Raw genomic sequence first — 21,471 nt, 5'->3', positions numbered from 1 at the left:
GATTTTAATCCAGCTAATCACCAAGCCAACTCCGCAAAATGTAGAGAAGCCTATAAAGTCTACATTGATTACATATTGGCAAATATTCCTGCAAAATATACAGGGAGCAGTATATTTCCGCTAGATGTCAGAGACCATTGCCTGATTGTATGCATTACAAATGTCAGAATATCAAAGTTTCCCTAATGTCTGGAAAAACAGTTGTGCTCCTCCTGCATAAGGGTGGGGACACTAGTCTCAGTGATCTCTAAATTGTCGATTTTGATATATAAAATCACTCTATTACTGAAAAACCTGTCTTCATTGGGCCTGCCCCATACAGAACATATGTTATTGTAGCTAATGGAATTAAATCTACTTTTCTTGTAGTCCACAAAGGAGTTCCACAGGGTTACATTTTGGACGGTATATCGTTAAGTCTATACGAAATATATTACTCTTACAGAAATTGTGTATTTGTTTTATGGGGACTACACTATATGCTACTGCTCCATTTCTTGAACAAACTGTTGCATATAGTCTGATTACCTACTATTACAAAAATCCTATATGGACTGCAAAAAAATATTTTTTCAGTCACAGAACTTAACTTTGTCTAAAATTACCACCCTGAATGTTTCTTTTATAGAACATATTGCTTCTCACATATACTTTGATTTGTATAGATGAGTTTGTGAATTAGCATTTATAAGAATCATTACTATACATCAGCTTCTGTACTCTCTGGATGAGGTCTATCATTTTGTCTTTTTATCATTTGAAAAAGAAATACATTTTATGTTTTCTTTCCATTTTGTGTGGGTATTTAATGTTGTAATATGGGGCTCAGTTGTAAAAGTCCCCTTGGTCATAATTTTTCTCTGTATGAATGAAGTTAAGTGGGGTCAAAATACTTTCCAAGCACACTGTATTACGGTAGTGTAAAAAATATGTAAAAGGATGTACATGCTAAATCATTAGTCATAACATTTTGTGCTGGCTGATCAATAGTTTAATTTGACAGATTAGTCATTTAACTCATCAAATAATTTTATCACATGCAGTGAAAATCTAAGTTCACTTTCTGTCTATTTGTGAAAAAAAAAGAAGATTGCTCCTTCAATGCAATCTGAACCTATACTAGTATATATGGCCATATCATAAGTAGAAACAGTAAAACCACTTCCCATGAGCATATTATTAGTCAACAACATTATTTTGGTATAAGAAAATATATTTTTATTTGAAATTTTTAATGAACAGTGAGTTTGCTAGATTTAACAGTGTGGAAATTATGACCAATTAACACTTTTCTCTGTACTGCCACTTCTGTTATGGATGATGTATACATGATTAAATATAGTTGTTCCACGAATGAACTGCCAAGTACTGCTGTGAGAACAGGAAACCTTTTCTGTCTTGTTGTACACTTCTTATCTTGCTAATATGGACCTGAGTGCAACTCTTGTAGTAACTTGTGGTTTAACTAGGTAGCTCCAGACTTATCTATCCCTTCACACTCACAGTTGAACATTCAGAGAATGCAGCACTGTTTTTGCATGACAGCAGGCAGCTTTTATCTGGGAAAGCCAAGCCAACTGGGACCAAAGTGTTATCATTGTTATACAATTCAGTAGGCAATAGTGATAGGAAAGAGCAATTAGAAGTGCCTACTTTAATGCATTATTGTCAAGACAATCAGTAAGTTGTTTTCTTTATTTCTTCATTGGATGGACAGTGTTGAGAGGCAATGAAGCATTCATAATCTCAAAGTCTAGGCTACAGTGGATATAAAGTCTGCACACCCCTGTTAAAATGCCAGGTTCATGTGATGAGACAAAGATAAATCATGTTAGAACTTTTCCCACCTTTAATGTATCAGAGGGATCTCATTGTTGAAAGATATCAGTCAGGAGAAGGGTACAAAATAATTTCCAAAGCATTTGACATACCATGAAACACAGTGAAGACAGTCATCATCAAGTGGAGAAAATATGGCAAAACAGAGACATTACCAAGAACTGGACGTCCCTCCAGAATTGATGAAAAGTCGAGGAGAAAACTGACCTACAGGAACATTAAAGGAACTGCAGGAATATCTGGTAAAGTACTGTCTGTGTGCTACAATCTCCCGTATTCTTAATATGAATCGGGGTATGGGGTAGGGTGCCAAGACCGAAGCCTTTTCTTACAAAGAAAAACATCTAAACCCAGCTGAAGTTTGCAAAAACAAACATCAATTCCCCCAAAAGCATGTGGGGAAATGTGTTATGGTCTGACTTTTTGGACATCATTCTAAAAGGAATGTTTGGCGTAAAAACAACACTGCACATCATCCAAAGAACACTATACCCACAGTGAAGCATGGTGGTGGCAGCATCATGGTTTGGGGCTGTGTGTTTCCGGTGGAACCAGGGCCTTAGTCAGGGTGGAGGGAATTATGAACAGTTCCAAATACCAGGCAATTTTGGCACAAAACATTCAGGCGTCCGTTAGAAAGCTGAAGAGGAATAGGAAGTTCACCTTTCAGCACGACAACGACCCAAAGCACACATCCAAATCCAGAAAAGCATGGCTTAACCAGAAGAAGACTATTGTTTTGGAATGGCCCAGCCAGAGCCCAGACCTGAATCCAATTGAACATCTGTGGGGTGATCTGAAGAGGGCTGTGCACAGGAGATGTCTTCACAATCTGACAGATTTGGAGCGCTTTTGGAAAGAAGAGTGGGCAAATATTGCCATGTCAAGATGTGCCATGCTAATAGACCCCTACCCCAATTTTATTTTAAATTGTTCACATTACAGGTCACATTAAAGTTGGAAAAAGTTCTGACTTGAATTATTTTTGTCTCATTCTTTTACATCACAAGAACCTGGCATTTTAACAAGTGTGTAGACTTTTTATATCCACTGTACACTCACCTAAAGGATTATTAGGAACACCATACTAATACTGTTTGATCCCCTTTTGCCTTCAGAACTGCCTTAATTCTACGTGGCATTGATTCAACAAGGTGCTGAAAGCATTCTTTAGAAATGTTGGCCCATATTGATAGGATAGCATCTTGCAGTTGATGGAGATTTGTGGGATGCACATCCAGGGCACGAAGCTCCCGTTCCACCACATCCCAAAGATGCTCTATTGGGTTGAGATCTGGTGACTGTGGGAGCCATTTCAGTACAGTGAACTCATTGTCATGTTCAAGAAACCAATTTGAAATGATTCGAGCGTTGTGACAAGGTGCATTATCCTGCTGGAAGTAGCCATCAGAGGATGGGTACATGGTGGTCATAAAGGGATGGACATGGTCAGAAACAATGCTCAGGTAGGCCGTGGCATTTAAACAATGCCCAATTGGCACTAAGGGGCCTAAAGTGTGCCAAGAAAACATCCCCCACACCATTACACCACCACCACCAGCCTGCACAGTGGTAACAAGGCATGATGGATCCATGTTCTCATTCTGTTTACGCCAAATCCTGACTCTACCATCTGAATGTCTCAACAGAAATCGAGACTCATCAGACCAGCTAACATTGTTCCAGTCTTCAACTGTCCAATTTTGGTGAGCTCGTGCAAATTGTAGCCTCTTTTTCCTATTTGTAGTAGAGATGAGTGGTACCCGGTGGGGTCTTCTGCTGTTGTAGCCCATCCGCCTCAAGGTTGTGCGTGTTGTGGCTTCACAAATGCTTTGCTGTATACCTCGGTTGTAACGAGTGGTTATTTCAGTCAAAGTTGCTCTTCTATCAGCTTGAATCAGTCGGCCCATTCTCCTCTGACCTCTAGCATCAACAAGGCATTTTCGCCCACAGGACTGCCGCATACTGGATGTTTTTCCCTTTTCACACCATTCTTTGTAAACCCTAGAAATGGTTGTGCGTGAAAATCCCAGTAACTGAGCAGATTGTGAAATACTTAGACTGGCCCGTCTGGCACCAACAACCATGCCACGCTCAAAATTGCCTTTCCCATTCTGACATTCAGTTTGGAGTTCAGGAGATTGTCTTGACCAGGACCACACCCCTAAATGCATTGAAGCAACTGCCATGTGATTGGTTGATTAGATAATTGCATTAATGAGAAATTAATAATCCTAATAATCCTTTAGGTGAGTGTATATCTGTTGGTACAGAATGTATTTACACATTGTGATTGTTCTTCCATTAGTATCCCAGGCTATTTTTCTATAAGTAGCATGCCAATTTATTTTTGACTTAGAATTGGAGAATCAAGGTAAAACTGTTGTTATTCTTTGATAAAAGCGCCAACTGACAACTTTGTTACCCATAAATAAATGCATAAATAAATGCATGCACAATACATTAATCTGAACTTTTTTTGAGAGAGAGATTACGACCACATTCAATGAAGGTAACCCAATTTAAAAACAATCACACAACTGGTAAACCCTTTATGACATTAAAATTTGAACATGCAATTTCCTCATGCTGAAGTTAGTACACCCCTACCTTTACGACTACATAAAATGGCAATAACGTTAAGGTGCACATGATTTTCTAATAGTAGAATAGAAACGTGTCTGGTTTGGTCTTAACTATATTGATGTGTGGTAACATACTACAAGATCAACATAAGTTCTGTATATAAAACAACAGCATTTAGAGAAAGGGAAGGGGCCTGCATACCTTCCGAAGCCAATGCATATAGTGATACGGGGTATTGAACATTTTGTCTAGGCTTAAATCAAATTCAAATAAAGCAATTGATTGGAAATCAATGCACTTACATCAATCGCTCTTTGTAAAAGACAGACAGTGGAAAAAAAAAACTGGCAAAAATCAATATGCATTCTAATTCAACATATCATATTGAGTCAGCACTGCTCTCTCAGCGAGATGATTCACCAATATAGTAATATTTGACATTCTGTGGGTCTCAGCTCATTGGTACCAACTGTTTGGTAAATGCAAGCATGTGTGGCATATTTCTGGGCTGATTTTGTGCTCACCAAATGTCATGGGATTTGGGTGTGAATGTGTGACAATTAGGCCATTTGGCGTCAACCCATTAGAAAAGCTCCTTTGCCTTGCAGGCATCTCTTGACCTTGAATGTATCACTGTGGGTGTGTGCGCGTATGCGTGCACGCGCAGTTGACCTTGGAGAATGATTGTTTGTATTATTTCAGCCGAATCACTAATGCTTAAACAGGCTTTATTCCTGTGTTTCCTACATAATGTTTTATCCCTATGGTAACTACTGTCAATATACTGTGAAAAGGAAATGGATGCCATAGAGAGATGGAGTCCTGCCCAAGATGCATTTGGGTTTTTCTCAAAAAAAACTTTAAAATGTGTAAAATATTTCAAACATACTTTTTTAGACCAAACCAATTTCCTGACCTCTATGTAAGGACCCTTTGAGTAACTGTCTAATGAGTTTCCTAACATTTGCATCCATTATTGTTTACCTGATTGCACCTAAAAAAAATAATCGGCATTAGGAAACTCTGTATTTGTAATAGAAAATGTATTTGTAAATTAGGTTATATTTATAGGTTGAAAGTGTTCAGATGAAGATCTAGTACTATATTTAGAAATATGTTAATTAAGACAAACTTCCCGGCCCCGGATTAAGCGGAAGATGATGCGATGCGATGCGATGCGAAGACAAACTTCTCATAGATATGTCACGGTGCTGTATAAGGAAAACACTTATATTTGCAACTTACAAACACAATTAATGTGCGACAATTAAACTACTTAGAACTAAAATAATGATATTGTACCTCTGGTTAGAACTCGCAACAAATGGCTAAACTACCATGATTCATGCTACAGTAGCAACACAGATTGCTATCAATCCAATTAAACCCTTCATGCTTTAGTGGTCAAATACAGCTATGTCAACAAATGAGTGGCTGATAAAGTATTTACTACAGTAAAAAGTAATGTCTAAATGATCTTATTGAAATATTAGGTTATGTTTCAGCTGGTATTAACTGTAAGTTGCTCTAGATAAGAGCATCTGCTAAATGAGCTCCAATGTAAAAATTAGCTAAAAGGTAAAATCTTCAACAATGTTTATTGACTGATACATATTGTTATTTAAACATTTTATTTTATTTGTTTTACTCCATGTCCAGATAATACAAGTATGACTGACATAATGTGATTCATTACGCCACACACCATACATGGACACTAAGAAAAAAAACATTGTTTTGAGTGAGCGTTGCATTCACAACGTGTTTTAAATATTTGGTAGTAGATGTTTAAATGTGCCCAGTGGGAGGACAGTTCAGTGTTCAATCTTTTATCCCAGGGGTGGCCTGTATTCAGCAGTGCCACATTGTTTTTCCCTTTGAGTCCCTGTGCTTACGGCCTGCAACCATTATACACAGCCAAAGGAATGTTAACTATTTTATCATTTTCAAAAAGCACTCTGTGGGAACTCACTCTCTCCTTTAACAGGGGGAGGCATTTATCCACGGTATAAACAATGACCCAACCTACTGATTACATACTACTGGGGCGTTTCCATTTGACACTTTTGGGGGTGGGAGACTCGTAAAAGAGGGGGGCTGGGGGAGTGTATATCAGGTTACTCTAACCATGGACAAGTAAACCTGAATCTGCGGTTTAAATCCCTGAAATCTGATCCCTGACTTGTCTGCTGGGTTTTCCCTTTTCTCTCCTTTCCCAACTTACATTATATCTTGTAAGTACATTCAAATAAAAAGTGGGTCCAGCCAAAACCTTTAACGGTTTTCAAATTTGAAATGCTGTTACATAATTGAAACTATAAAAGTCTACTGAAAATGACTTACTCGGAAAAGTACTTCCACAATCTAAAGAGCATTCAATGGCATTTTGAAGCTGAACACCCATGAACGATAACCTTCCCTTTCTAACGGTATGCATCACCTACATTCCTAACAAAGAAAACCAAACATGATCTACAGATAACCAAGGCACCTCATGACAATGCATGTAACGAAGCCATAGGTGGGCTGTTGAAATAAAACCTAGAACTCCCTTTTGTGTTTCTACCAGCATCTGATACCACCATACTCCTTTTTACAATGTTATGTATATGTGTGTGTCACTGACATTCCCTCATCCCCTCAACACAAGCCCATCTCTATATGTCCACGGCAGGTCGACGCCCTGGTCCTCCTCCTCCCCACACAGTGTGAGACAAAGGTGTCTCCCTCATGGCTTATCTTGTATCAAAACCTGTGTCTATTAGTTATCACTTTGTTGAATCTCTGTCACTGCCAACGACTGGCTTCACAGCCTTGGAGTTTGGAGAGCTTGCTTTGTCGTCTAGACAATCAAAAGCGCGTCTTATGGTGGCAAAGAGGAATGACTCCTCATTCATTGGATCAGTCAGAAACGGACTGACACTGCCTTGCAAAGCCTGATAACGGGAGGTACGTGTCTACCTCAGGAACCTCGCAGCTGTTATCCTTGCATTTCAGTGGCACCTTGTACATTCAATTTGCCTCTTTGCGCATTTACATTTTGCACACAGAATTGCCATTGTGCTTGCATTTGTACAGTTGTCGCACACACGTCTACCTCCGGGACCTTAGTGCTGCTATCCCTGCATCCCGGTTGCTTATGCTACCCTACTACATTACTCCTTCATTTGCCTTGTTTGCACATCTAGAATGCCATTTGTAGCCGAACAACCATTATCCCACGTGTAACATATACTATACCTAAAACTTCTGCCCTCCTCTATTTGCCTTAATTGCACATTTAGTATTGCTATTTGTACTGCATTTGCCTTCACTGCACATCATTCCACTTGTAATATACATATACTTTATACTTGTAATTTTTCTGCCCTCTGTTTGCACTTCTGGTTAGATGCTAACTGCATTTCGTTGTACTTGTATTGTACAATGAGAACAAAGTTGAATATAATCTAATCTAGATCTAATTGGATCAGTCAGAAATGGACAGACAGACGGAAAGACAAACCGACGGGTGGAAAGATGGGCAGATGGATGGACGGACAGGTGAATGGATGGACGGACAGACAAATGGGCAGAGGGACAGACTGCCTAAAAAAAAACACAACATAGGACAGCTGAAAGGTGCTACAATTAGGAAGTTACTAAGACGATAATGTTAGACAGCCTGCGGCCATGTGGTTGTGTTGACTAGCATGGATACTGTTCAGTATATATCCTGCGCCCCTCTGTTCTCTCTCTTCCTCTTTACGCAATAATGTGTCTTGATGTCAGTAATAGCCCTTAAGCAAGTCCTCCGTGGAAATGAAGCAGGTGTCACTTCTAGCCGCAGAGCACATTTAAGCAGTGATTATTAGGGCATTAGCGAAACCATTCCTTCGTCTTTGATTTGCACCCTCTTCGGGTTAATTCTATTTGTTTAGCTTATTCATTCATGTCAGCTCGAATCCCTGGAGTAGACGTAACATTTCGCGTTGTAGCCGCATCCCGGCGACCCCTCTGGCACCTACAGTAGGATGCTGGATCCTGTGTCCTAATCAGAAGGAAGTCTTGAGATTTCAGTGATTCATTCTCAGCTGGTTAAGGATCAGCTGAAAGACATGGGGGGGCGGGGAGCATAAAGCGCTAAAGCTAAGCTTTAAAATTGAACTGACAATTGAACTAAAGATGACATGCAGAGCTGAGGTCCAATGGTAACACTCCTGCTTCCATGTATATGTGCGTCTCCCTGACGGAGACCGGGGTTCAATAACCCTCACCTCTGTGTCTCCGCTACACGTCTCTCTCTGACTCCCACTGTCAATAAAAGCCTGGCTGTAAAACTGGTAAAACAAGTGAGGAGTGTGACTATCCACAGAAAAGGGGGGAAAAAGGCATAAAGTGTGGTCGTGCTGGGGCTCCTGCAGAGGGAGGTGCAAATTGACTCTGAGCAGGCCACATGGGTGGTTGGATGTCTGCTCTCCTTCAGCTGTGTGCCAAGGAATACATCCTGGTTGAACGAGCACTGTGATAAGAAACAGGCTGGCAAATGGTTCATCAGAGGGGTCTCCATCTTAAACTCTGCTGTGGACTTGCAATTAGGCCATAATATTAAATTGAATATCATAATATCATAATATTCAAAAGGGAGAGAAATGGGGGTATAATAAATGTAGAACAAATGGAAAAAGAATTGTCATCGTAATAATGTATGTAGTTCACCTGCATGCATCCGTGTACCTTTTTATGATTCATTGTCCTTGTAGACATGATGAAAATCACACGGTGTGGAGACGGAACAAAGTGTCCATTTATGTCTTGTTTAATCCAGAGCAACCCAAAACAAAGTACACAGCCATTATTTAGGCTTGGGAAAATACACTTCAGAGGCCCAAATGAAAAGAAGGTAGCATGGAAACGATTATCCAAAAGAATACTCAATAACAAAGTGGTTTGAAAACAAAGGCTGTGACACAATAGATTATGAATGGAAAGATACTGAGGGTAGGATTTCAGAGAGGAAGGGGGAAAAGTTGGGAAAGGGAGACGATAAAGGAAAGGCTGTTGACACACAAAACAAACACATGACATCATTGTCCAAAGTGCACCAGTAAAGTGAGGTCACCACAGCTAGGAGAAGCACACCACGAGTTACTTGACCGACAGTCAACTGTTACAGTATCGGTGGGCTGACTGGACTACCGGCTGCCGGGCAAAAGCTGAGTCAACAGACAGGCTGTTTTGAGTCACTGTTTAAAAGGCATGACTTTAGATGAAGTGCAATGACAAAGGGTTTCGGTGTATGTTTCCTATACGCAATATCGATCACTCCCAGTCCCAGCAGCTATAATAAAAGTGCCGCTTAATAGCAAATTAAAACACATTGAATAATGGCATTTTTCGGTTATTATAATGGTCGGTCTTCAGGTTTGCCGCCTCTATCTTCATTTTGTACATGCATGATTAAACTAAACATACATGCAGATATTACATTTTGTTTCTGTGATTTAGACATCCAAGACAACTGTGACAGACAATGAGAGGGGGCAAAAGCCCCTGAGGAGCATTGACACAGTGCCCAAAAACTACACAACACTGCCCTTTTAAAACCGCTCACCCCCCCCTTTTCCACACGTCCTGCTCCCCCGCTTTCCCTTTCCCTCTCCCCTCCCTCTTCTCTCTCGCTCTGCCTGCCTCTCTCTCAACACAGAAACCTGCTCACCTCCGATGGCTCAGCTCTAATGACAGGAGATGTGTCTCATTCTCCCCAGGGACTAAAAGGAAGAAAACAAGTCGCAGACACAGAACTCTGCTTCCTCTACGCGTTCTAATGTCAGTGGCTCAGAGAGACGACAACGGCAACAGCCCAAATGAGCCACGGCAGAGGTAGGTACCTGAGCAAGTTTATAATTGATCCTTGTTGGCTAGAAACTTCCCTATTCCAATCTTACACAATCCTTTCCCCTTACCTGAAAACATCCATTTATTGAACGTAACAGCTCAGACTTGTTATTCTTAGCATGGATACAGTTTTCTATGGCATTGACACGCTCCATTTCTACCCATCAACGTCTTTCCTAGACAATAGAAGGCATACACTTTCTCTCCTTTATTTGTTCTATTAAAGCTCTAGGACATATTTCTTCCATATTGGCGATGCATAGTTAATTTATGCTTGGTGATTTCAGTCTTTCACAATACCAGACCAACACACAGCCACGCAGTCTTCGTCCGGTTTCGAGACTTTAAAGCTACATCAGTGCTGTCTCAAATGGCCGCAAGCCTATTGTGCATGAATTCCTTGATTTAACGTTAGTTGCTGAATTCTGGTGCAGGCATTTGGGACTTTCTGAACTTAGATGTGATGTGTTGGGTCAGCGCAGCGGAGCTCTCAGATGATGGACAACACACACACACACACACACACACACAAATACCTCACAATATAGCGATAAGCCATGCCCTCAGGCCTGCATGTCATCTCACACTATCAGCCAGTGACAGCCGTTGGACACAGCAGGCATGGTAAGACCACCGATCCTGTCTGCTGACCGGCACAGTTAACATTCCCCCCAGTATCCACTAGTCCTAATCCTGGACTCAAACAATGTGCTTGGCCCTTAACAACCCCGGATCAGATTCCCCTTCCCTGGCTCACTGTATGGCACTATATTTGTATTTGAACACCCACCACCCACAAAGCTAGCCCAGAAAATTCACACACTCACACCCTTTTTTTTTTTTTTTTCGCCAGCCAGCCACCACAGACCACCCTCAACCATCAATCAATCAATCAATCAATCAAATGTATTTATAAAGCCCTTTTTACAACAGCAGTTGTCACAAAGTGCTTTTACAGAAACACCCGGCCTTAAACATCGTGTTACAAGGAGACTCTGTTTGCTGTGGTGAAATCCTTTCATTTTTCACCACAATCGTTTTTTCTTTTTTTTTCTTTATTAATCATTGGATGAAACTTCTATTTCAGTTTACCCCCCCCACCCCCCATATTTATCTTCCTACGTTAGGGCCTATTATGTGCTTGCCTTTGGCGTCTTTAACCTCTGTTACATTGGCGGGCCGGAGGGCTGTGCCCCAACCAGCCTGTATTTGCAGAGGTGCAATAGGATCAAACCCCGGAGAGAAATCTATTCCCTCCACAGCAATGTTTTTTTTTTTGGGGCCCTGACACACAATTATCTCCGGACACATTGGAAAATGTGCAATTAGCGAGTGTTTACCACCGCCATGAAATGTATCATTTTCGGTCAACTTCCTTCCGATGCGAGCAGCGTCAGTGTCTCCGTGTTCCACAAGGTCAGATCGGAGAGAAACCCTATGATACTGTCGGAACCTAGCAACTGTGCACGCTAATTACCCGTGTCCTTGATATTTGATGTGAAATGGGGACGGTAACCTTTAGTGTTTGCCTGCGAATCTACCCCTCCCCCCTTCCCCCATGCCTCTCCACTATCTCCCTCTCTGAATGGTCAGGAAGGAGGAGGACTCTAAAGTGTGCATGCCTTGTGTGCCAGACGGTGCCATGGGACCTGGTGAAGGAAACATGTGGACACATGTGCATGCATGCGCACACACACACACACACACACACACACACACACACACACACACACACACACATGTGTATATATATATATAGAGACACACACACACCCTCTCAAATAAATGGAAGGTTGTTTGTCACTGCTGGGGCTATGTGAGGACATTGCAGATGGCAGATGTACAGTAGAACAGGTTCAGTTAGGTATGTTTTGGGGGTTACAGACACCACATCAGAGCCACTGTGATCCTTAAAATCAAAGAGAACTGGTGTGTGTGATTGCCTCTATGGTCATTGCTCATCCAGAAAATTTTAAAGTATAGAAAAATAAATTGGAGTATTATAGTCATTACTATGCAACTACATGGTATAATTTTTTTTTGTGGATTCAAAAACACAGCCCCCTGTTGTATCCTCTGCACCCTCTGATGAGACCCCAAACTACAGATGGGTTTGCGTCTTCCTTTTGTCCGTCGGCGAGGCGCGTGTCCCTTCGGTCGGTGTGCACACGGCGTCGGCCTGTTTGGAATCGGTTCCGTATCCCCTCCCTCGCTCATCTATCATCACCACTGATCAAGACACCTTCCCACGGCCGTGCGGGTAACTGGACATTCACTTGGTGAATGTGTAACTACTCATGTTATTGCACATTCCTTTGTCACACTATGTAACCATTGTTTGGCAATTACACATTTGAAACTGTAAATTAGATGTTTGTAAATCATACAGTAAAAAAGGGACTTTGTTACATGTAAGTACAAGGTGTCGGTACTACCGAATCCACATGTAATACCAGGGATGATAAATAGCCAGGACACAGATGATCTGGATACCAGACCCTTCACCGGATGTAGACATCTGATGGATCAGTTTGTCATTTCCACTGACAACACAGGAGGGGAAGCCCGGTGGCTGTGCACTGGAGGAATATGTAGTGAGTTGAAACTAGGCTGACATTCTGCCAATTATCTAATCTATGAAACATCTGTCCTCAATACAGTTTTCTGTATGTGACCGAGTGCATTATGTTTTCTAACCTTTATTATCTTTAGCAAAATGTTCTCAAAACAGCTAAGAATGCACACCGAATTGTACTATGGGATCTTGCATGGATTTCTTTGACCATATCATTTGTATTGTGAATTATTGCTTGTAAAAGCTATCTTGGTTTAGTTATAAAAATCTTTGGCCAGGACCTGGTATCAAAAACTGTAGCTTGGCACCTTAGCAGTCATTTTCAGTTAGTTTGTTTCTATGCTGAAAACTAGCTAATAGATTATGCCTCAGTCACTGCAATGTAGTTGCATACAATACAACAGCAATTGGTCTCCTCAGTTCCCAAACACTTAGTGTTATTAAAAGAAGAGGTGATGCAACAGAGTGGTAAACATGACCCTGTCCCAACTTTCTTTAAACATGTTGCTGACGTCAAAATCAAAGTGGGCATGTATATTTTCCAGAACAATAAAGTTTCTCAGTTTCAACATTTGATGTTGTCTTTGAACTATTTTCAGTTAATTGTAGGGATAATTGATTTGCACATCATTGCAATCGGTTTTTATTAGCATTTTACGCAGTGTCCCAACTTTTCTGGAAACAGGGTTGTAGATCTCCAAATGCAGAATTTGTATTGGTCAACAGTCTCAATACTTATATTGCTATGGGATAACCTTTTGCAAGTGTATCTGGGCTATTATTAAGACTCCAACATAGTTCCCAGCATCTCATTTCACTAAAGAGGTCCCTCTAACAAATCCTACTTCACCTCTATGCTGCTTTCACTCCAGTCACTGTTAGTGTATTATCACAGCTCTATTGACAGACATCGCAATGATGTTACATACCTGCTAAGATGCATGAACTTAATTGATATCCATGGAAGATCAAAAGTTGCGTTCGCGTAACCAAGGGGACAAATAAAACCACCATGTGAAAACAGTTTTCCATATGTTTCCATTCCTGTGTAGTAACAGTGTACATACTGTAAGTACTGTGATACTTAGTTAGGGCACTGACTAGGGCGACGTACACTTCGTCACTGACATGTTGGTTGTCTTTGGTTGTGCAGAGGCCTGCACTTTGGGTTATCACATGGTTACTGTTTTGAAAAGTCTGTCCCACGCGCAATATCAGCCATCCGTCATCTCTGAGGTAAATCCAAAGGAGATCTTGCTCGGCATTTCTAAAATACTTTACTATAAAGGGGCTCTCTTTACATTCTCAAGTTCATACCTCAGCATGTGCCACAACATGTAAGCTGCTTGGCAGTCCGCCAAATACGTCTCTCCCGTCTTGCATCTCTCAATACCCGCTGATTATAAGTGTATACCGCAACCCGCCAAAACACAAACCGCCGGTCCAGTAGAACGGCAGAATTATATAACCATTCCACCCTTCCACATTGACTCTAATCAGTCCTTACACAATGTTGTTTCTCTCTTCCTGGCCTGTTCTGAGAAGTGCTGAAAGGGGAGGAGGTGAGATGTGCGTGCCCACACATCTCCGATACCACAGCCTACTGTAAATAGACGCACACAACTCACACTTCACAAAAAAGAAGCTCTGGGCTTTATCTTCCTCTGAGCCTGGTAGCCTTGTGTTATTGTGTTTGCAAGCATGTATTCTGCCCACCACAAAGTGGGCAGAAAAACCCCTTATTTGAGGTAAGGTTATGTCAAACTGTGGAGAGGTCTGATATGCGGCATTCATCGGGTTGTTATCTGTGATTCTCTTTTCGGGAGAAGAACCAGACAAAAAAAACAAGGCAGGGAACATGGCATCTTATATTGTAGCTCTAAGTCAAGTTTTTAAGGGTTGCTAGGACTACGTATGTGTCATGCATTCAATTCATTGATTATCGTCACCTTGCATTGTCTAGTCATGGCTGTGAGACTGAATGGAACCTTTTGGATTTGTGATATTTTGTCCCTGGCCCATGCAAATATAAATATAAATATATATATATATATAGACTTTCACCCACTATTCAACAGCTGACTATTAAGAGAGTCTGGCACATTGCTCTTCAGTCATATTTAATCATTAACAGTTAATATGTGTAATAATTTCAGTAATTTCTCTTTTATAATTATTTCAAATGATTTGACCTCTTTGAACTATTGACGTGTTTATTTTTTCTTGTGCTAAAAAAAGACCAGCGGTTGGGCATATGTAACTGGTTAAACAACTTTTAGTTTTTTTTCCATCTGACAATCCAGCTTAGTAACTTCTCAGTTCCTGTCATAAATGTAGTGAAAAGACTCAATTAACTCGGTGTCCTAATTACTCCGATTTGGTTACTAGTTTAGAACAGGGCTATACGACTCTACTGCGCTATGGGAATATGATCCAATTTGGGATGAATCCTTGTTACTTTCTCACCCTAAATATAACCAGGTGACTCCAGCACAACAGCATGGCACTTTCTACAAAATGGATGAGAATGCCATTATCTAAACTAAGCATTGTTGGGAGCTTCACTGCCACGGTGCATTTGTCAAGAATTGCTCAATTCTTCTAGAGTACCTAGTTATTATTAATGGAGTCTCATTATAGTACCTCATTGTTGATTCTCGCTCCAGGCACCCACATGTATTTTCATCACACTGGATCATCTCCATCCTTTCATGAGGAATCATTAGCAGCATGGCTGTATGATCGATGGTCCTGAAACCTGCCTGCACTAACCCGGATTTGTGCTTTAAGAACGAGACGGAAAGAGTTGGTGGTGTGTGGAGATGGGAAGTTAGACATAAAGCTTCAGTGCGGATTGCGCCGCACACAAACACAAATACGAACACACACGTGTGTATGTGATTGCCGGCTGCCAATTCATTCAACTGCGTTTTAATCTCGGTGTCTCGAAAAATCTCGTTTCACCAATAACTTGACTCACTCAAGGAGAAGTTCAAGGAGCCAAGTTGTGGAATCCACTGGCTGTTATCTTGGAACAAATCACCTGGCTATGAACTATCCACTTCCTAATGGAAATCCATATTCATCTGCCCCAATAGGAAACCCTCCTACAGGGAAAACAGATGTGGAAGGATTTTCCATCCTCCTTATCCCTATTCCAATCCCTGTACCTAATCACAAATGCTCATATTTCCAAGGTCTCCAATATACCCGATTCACTTATTCATATTGAATTGCCATGGCTACCATTTGGTTTATGGAGAGCTATTGGGATTATTAATGGCACTGCATGGAGTTGCCCATATGAATATGGAGATAAGGTCTTCTGCATATGTGTTCATATAAAATAGATATGGATCTAAATCTCTTGTCGTCTTTGACTGATGAATCCACCCTTTTACACTTAACGTGGGTTGATCTTTTTTTTTTTTTTCTTTAAACAACATTGTATGCTGCAGTACCATTATCGATGTGTTTGGTATCCAGTATCCCCTTCCATGCGTCTGCATAGAAAATAGTCTCATTTCTCACTTGTTACACAGCAAGAACACATAGAGGATAAACTGCTCTGAGCAGATAAAGAGTCACCCTGAAGCTGTGGGGTACAATTTAAAACGTGGGAGTTTCTGGTTGATCTTAACATGCATTCAGTTAGCGCTTGTTGCCCATTTGAAGGGCACCTTCTTGCTTACAGTAGTTCAGGAAAGGACACACTGGCACATGAATGTTGATGTCGGGTCGAGATACGAGGAATGAGTTATTACAGTAAGGAGATATTATTTATTAAGTCCTCCGGAGAAGTTGGGAAGCGAGCCAACTGTTGCTGCTCGGTTTGCTGGCCTGTTTTACGATCAACATCGGAGGGCAAATTATAATATGGTCTGCGCTCCGTCTCGGAGATACTGTCTGCATGCATATTAAGAGACAATTACGATCAGTGTGTTGGGAAATGGCCAAAACATTATGAGTCCCGTGGTTATCACTCCAATATCAGGGAACGTGGTGATTTCATGCAACCTCCTCATAGTGAGTAGGACAATAGCAGTGGACGTGGGCCTATTTAGTATCTGCTCAATTACGGTACAATCCGTCGCCGACAATGAAGAAAGCAATCCGAATCTCCCTCTGGAAATCAAATGTGAATATGTTGCTCAAATTGAGTTAAGGCCAAACAAACAAGGGTGTCATCCTGTTTTCAGAGAACAGATCCTATTTTTCTCCATCCAGTGGTCTTCTGACCTGAGCTGGTAATGAGTGTCATGAACCGCACATGCTCACTGAGTCCTCTGAATATCAGCTGATGGCCATATTGGTTTAGGGTTGTTATCCTTTACAGCAAATTGCATCAATTTGCTATGTTCACTTTCTCTCTTTCTCTGTATTGCTCTTAGTCGCTCTTTCTTTTCTCAGTGGTTTTCTTCTAAAGTGCAGTAGCCCTAACCAGAGTTCTATGATAACGCTCTAATGCTGAGAGAACATCCAACCAACCATGTTTGAGATCAATCAATGCTATTCAATGAAGACAATTTAATGTACTCTACCTGAACCACATGTTCAGATATACAGAGTGTGGGGGTTTACATGTGTCACTCCTAAAAAATATACTTTTAAATACATTAGATTATAAACGCCTAACACCTTTGTTGCCTGAAGGGGTGGCCTTCCATTTATTTAGTTTTATTTAATATGCTGTTTGTTGTCAAACACATTTTCATTCTCTGTGCTTGTATGTCTATTTCTCTGAAAATCTCACTGGCAGAGTCACAGATTCTTTGAGTAGCATGTCAAACCTGTTTTTGTTGTTGCTGAATTTTACTTTTAGATAGCCTTTTCCCTCTGTGATAGTTTGTGATCTTCTGTTTCACCTCTACAGATGTTCTTGAAGATTAAAACATCCATGAGTTGAAAGGGCTGCGATTTTGCCCCATGACTCAGGAAAGAGTGTCTGAACCCTGACCTTTGTCATTATCCAGCCGACAACATTGTGGCAAGACAATCAGGGGATCAAGGCCAGCCAGGAGAGAACCTCTGTCAGGATATAAAAAAAAACATTTAATGTCTCTTTAATGGAGGTTGTTTGGTGTTTTTTCGCACTGTAGGTTTACAATGTCACTTGATGTCATTGTTTATACTGTAAGTTATTTTATGACCCCATTTAACAGTTTCCCTTCTTTGCATGGCAACAGCCTTTCATCCTAGGTTTTTGAGTATCAGCCCCTTAGATCTTAAAGTGTGCTTTGTTTTGGTGGAATATTTTTCCCAGATCCTGTTAGCCACAATCTTCTGTCATAGGCTACACTAAAAGCTCCATTTTGGTTGACATGAACTCATCCAAAGCTTCTGAATAACGTCTTGGGATCTCTGTCTTATTCAGCTTTGGTAAACACTTTTTGTGAGCCCTTTTTTTTTTATACCATATTAGCTAGAGGCACCATACAAGTCTATGCCATATCCCAACTATTATAAACAAGAATGCACTGCTGATGGTAGTTCATGTCACAGCTTTCTGTTTACAGTTCCCTTGAATGTCCATCACTGACAAATATCGGCTAAACATATCTAATATGCAAAAAAGTTGGATATGAAAACACATTTTGTGTTAATATTGGGGAGAAATCTCAGTCTTCTTTTTCCACTCATCACTAATAAACATAACAGGGTTAAATGACGACTCCTCCATTTTCTGTTTTTCATTTAGTGAGCATCATTGGTCATCCTTTTCTATAAAAAGGCAGATGTTGCAGAATTTATTTTCCTCTCAAAATCAAATTAGAATTTATTTGTGAACTAGACAATTTTTCAATGAGAGTATAGCTTTTACATTCAATTGCATTTAGGAATACTCATATTCTCCATGACCCAGTAATGACAACCATGTCTGTCAAGCTGGTTCACAACTATCATCAATATACCCTTAGCCAGTGTGTGATGTGCTTTACCTTTTGTCCTTCTCTACTGATGGTACTGACATGTGATTTATTGCTTATTTAAGTAAGTAAGGAACACATAATGCAATCAGCCCCCACTGATGGAATCATTGCCCATTGCCTCCACTCAGATAAAAAATAGGACACTGCCTTTTGCTTTCTCTTTTCGATAAATGTGAAAAGAGAAACACATTTGTTTCTTTTGCTTACTGATTAAAGGTATCAGAATTTAGATTTTGCAACATTTGCAACAGATTTTTGGAGAATTTAATGACAAGTAGTCACACTGCACACTCCGAATGTGTTTTCTTTTGACAACATGCAGGTGTGAATTAAATGGGATGTTTTATCAGGTTGGTGGTTCATTTTGGAAGGGCAAAAACAGGCTAGTGTACATCGTGCACATTGTTAGTAATGAAGAGTACTTCCTGTTGGCAGCAATAATAAACAGGATGCTGTGTCATCTCAGATGTTAGTAAGACAGCTGCCATATGGCAAAGAAGCAGCTTGGAGTTGCATACTTTCAGCAACTTAGACTCATAGATTTCAAGCCATCTTGAGTTTTGTGGGAGAAAACATCTGCTTTACTGTACAAATAGAAGCTGATTAAATTCAGATATATTATGCAAAAGATCAAATCTAGTCTGATTTCTTTCTACTGACTTAAATCTCAACTGGAAACACACATTATATCATGCCTGAAATAAGCCTAGAACCTGTCAATTTGCACATATGGTTAAGTTATGTATACTGACAGACATCAAATTATTCCTAATGCCTGCTTTAAAAAGACTTGTCTAGCTAACTATATTACATCAAATGATGCAAAACAACATGTTAAATACTACAGAGAACTGTTAGCAAGCCAACTAATGTTGTTTGCCAGGAGCAGCTAGCTAGAAATGTTTGCTAAGCTACAGTCCCTAGGCTGTGATTTAACATCAAACCTTTGTTTATCTTATGATTGCAAATCTGGCTAGCTAGGTAATAGATCATGTTCATAGAAAACCAATTAATGTAAGCGAATAGCTAGCTAGTGCAACTATAGGCTGTCCCTGCTGATTCATCCACGGACCAGCACAATTCATGATAATAATGTGATATAAATTGTGTTTGCTTCTTAAATGCATAGCCAGCTAAAAGGTCATTTATAATATATACATGAATTGGCATTTTGGTCAAGCTTTTTCTTTTCTTTTTTACATTAACTTTTGACTGCATAAAAAAATACCTTTTTAACACATCCAAATATAGTTTTTCTAGAAAAATATCTGAACAGGATAATTCATACTCTTTATTTCTCTCATACTCTTTTCATCACATCTCCCCTCCCATTTCACCTCACATGGTCCCAGCATGGTCCTAGCAGCCGGCGGATAACCCCAACTACCTCATCCTCCCATCAGTCAAACCCACATCCTTCCTCCTTTTTTCATTTCATCCTTTCTTCCCATTCTCCTGGCATCTTTGTAGTGGTATTCTTCCATACAGAATTCTAAAATCCAACCATCTGTTACCAAAAACTTCACCTCTCCACTCTTTCCTTTTCCCCCCACGCACATTTTAAGCAGTAACAGGAAATTGCACCTGCTTTGTATGCTTACTTCCTGTCCTCTGTTAGACTTTTTACTTCAAACTCAGCGTAGTGGGATTTCTGTCACCACCAGTCAGGCAATAACAGATATGGTCTATAATGTTCTTACAAGCTTTGGCAGGAATAGGGATTCGCTTTTGGTCTCAGTAGTGAAAGTGATTTTCCTAGCTGTCCAGGATTACACTACATTATGTTTTTTAACACAATAGGTCCCGTGGGCCCAAGCAAAAAAATAAAAACATTTCTTTCATCACTTCATTTCTTTGCTTGTTCTGCACTCATATTTTAACCTCACACTGAAGTGTGTTACTATTTTCTTCTCAGCACATTCAGGGCAACAAGTACAGAGGCAGCCCAAAAGAAAGTGAAAAAACAATTGTATCCATGATTTTTTTTATTGACACATTAATAAAATGTAGGTCAAACAAACCATAAACTGATGGAAAAAAAAAATCCATAACAATCATCTGCAATGTGGAATGATGTGGAATTACTCTACAAATCCAGTGGCAAAACCCTGTAGCAGATGTTTCAAAGTGGTAAAAACATGCTGAAGTGCCGGGCGACCATGGGATACAAGTTTAACATGATTACAGCAGCATTATCCAGATTGAACAATCAAAACTCAGCCATACATTTTCATGGTGGGGAGAAAATGTATCACATTACCACAAGCCAAACAAGCCTACAGCAGTCCGTTGTGAAAGTTATGTAATATGAAACACGTTTATTGTTTTGGACATGGCAGTCAGGAATGTTATTGAGTTAGGTAATCCAAAACAGGATGTTATGTTGCACAATTATACCTCCAAAGAAAGAATGATGATGATGAAACATAATCTGAAGTGAGGTGACAGGTTGCTTTCAAAATGGCATCCTGTTCACTCTGTAGTGCATTACTTTTGACCACGGCACACGACTATTAAAAGTGGTGCACTATAAAGGGAAGTGAGTACATTTTGTGCTTTTCCTTTTCAGATGATGAAACCGTTACAATGAGGAGATTTGGTATTTTTATCCCCATACCATCTTTACATTTAAATTGACCTCTTGCATTTAACATTTGCTTAATG

The 21,471-nt window shown here is 40.2% G+C and overlaps 1 long non-coding RNA gene across 3 annotated transcripts in view; it reads left to right on the top strand.

The window, feature by feature from the left end:
* Window positions 1-21,471, top strand: part of LOC105019439 — a 27,564-nt gene extending 6,093 nt beyond the window's left edge. Inside the window, exons 2-4 of one of the 3 annotated variants that reach the window (XR_004575051.1) lie at window positions 10,112-10,287; window positions 12,363-12,562; window positions 17,751-21,471. This is a non-coding gene — a long non-coding RNA (uncharacterized LOC105019439). Of the gene's footprint in view, window positions 1-10,111; window positions 10,288-12,362; window positions 13,346-17,750 lie in introns of those variants that run through there. The other 2 variants (XR_002195842.2, XR_002195841.3) reach the window with 2 other exon arrangements.

This window comes from Esox lucius, chromosome 21, assembly GCF_011004845.1.
Source record: "Esox lucius isolate fEsoLuc1 chromosome 21, fEsoLuc1.pri, whole genome shotgun sequence".
NCBI classification, from domain to species: domain Eukaryota; kingdom Metazoa; phylum Chordata; class Actinopteri; order Esociformes; family Esocidae; genus Esox; species Esox lucius.
This window is presented reverse-complemented; position numbering and strand designations above follow the sequence as displayed.